Below are 1336 nucleotides of genomic sequence, written 5' to 3'. Positions count from 1 at the left end.
CATTGTGAATTTTTTAAAAACTATCTAAAACTGTTTTTAAAAAATCAGCCATTACCTTTGCACCAACCTGATATGCATGGTAAGAAGCTTACTTCCCACTGCATGGCACCTTGGGCAAGTGTGTTCTACTATAGCCAACCAAAGCCTCGAGAGGATTTGGTAGACAGAAACTGAAAGAGGCCTGTTGTGTATATATAAATATATATGTATGTATGTATTTATGTATGTATGTATGTATATATATACATATATATATATATATATATATATATATATATATATATATATATATAAAATAAAAAGTAAAACGTAAAAATGTCAAAAGGAAGAGTAAGTATGGTTAGGCAGTTTTTTAATCGCTACAAATGTTTTGCTACATGCAGATCCTCGTATATACAAGATTTAAAGTTAAGTTTAAATTAAACTATGTAACGATTTACCTGTATAAGAAGAACTATATAAATCTCCTCAGGTGATACTAAGTAAATTTAGATTTCCATGCTACAACATCCATGGCTTCTTCTTTGAAACTAACAAATGTTGATGGTTTCAATTCGCTCGGTATGAGTGTGTTATCATGTTTGACATTAGCTGCAATGTGCACGTTGTCTGTTTATTTATTCAGTTTCAACATGTTATTCTGCACATGCCAAACTGTACCATTACGCAATATACATTCATCCATTAGCTCATACTTATACGATCACTTACACACCAATATGTCATACATCACTGAGTACTTCCATACATACACACATACACGCACACACACACACACACACACATGCACGCACACACACACACATACACTCACATGTAGACACGTACACACATACATGCATATATATAAAAATATATGTTCATATATTCAGATGCACCCATGCATACATATACTCACCTACATATCAATAAACACATTCACATCTATACATAGACACTTATACACACACACACACACACATATATATATATATATATATAGATAGATAGATAGATAGATAGATAGATAGATAGATAGATAGATAGATAGATAGATAGATAGATAGATAGATAGATAGATAGATAGATAGATGCATATGTGTGTGTGTGTGTTTGTCCCCCACCACTGCTTGACAACCTGTTGGTATGTTTACATCATCCATAACATAGCAGTTCAACAAAAGAGATTTATAAAATAAGTACCTGGCTTTAAAAAAAATAAGTACTTGGGTTGATTCATTTATCTAAAACTTCTTCAAGGCAGTGCCCCAGCATGGCTGCAGTCTAATGACTGAAACAAGTAAAAGAAATTTATGCGTATATATATATATATATATATATATATATATATATATTA

This window comes from Octopus sinensis, linkage group LG6 (assembly GCF_006345805.1).
Source record: "Octopus sinensis linkage group LG6, ASM634580v1, whole genome shotgun sequence".
NCBI classification, from domain to species: Eukaryota; Metazoa; Mollusca; class Cephalopoda; order Octopoda; family Octopodidae; genus Octopus; species Octopus sinensis.
Note: the sequence above shows the minus strand (reverse complement) of the source record.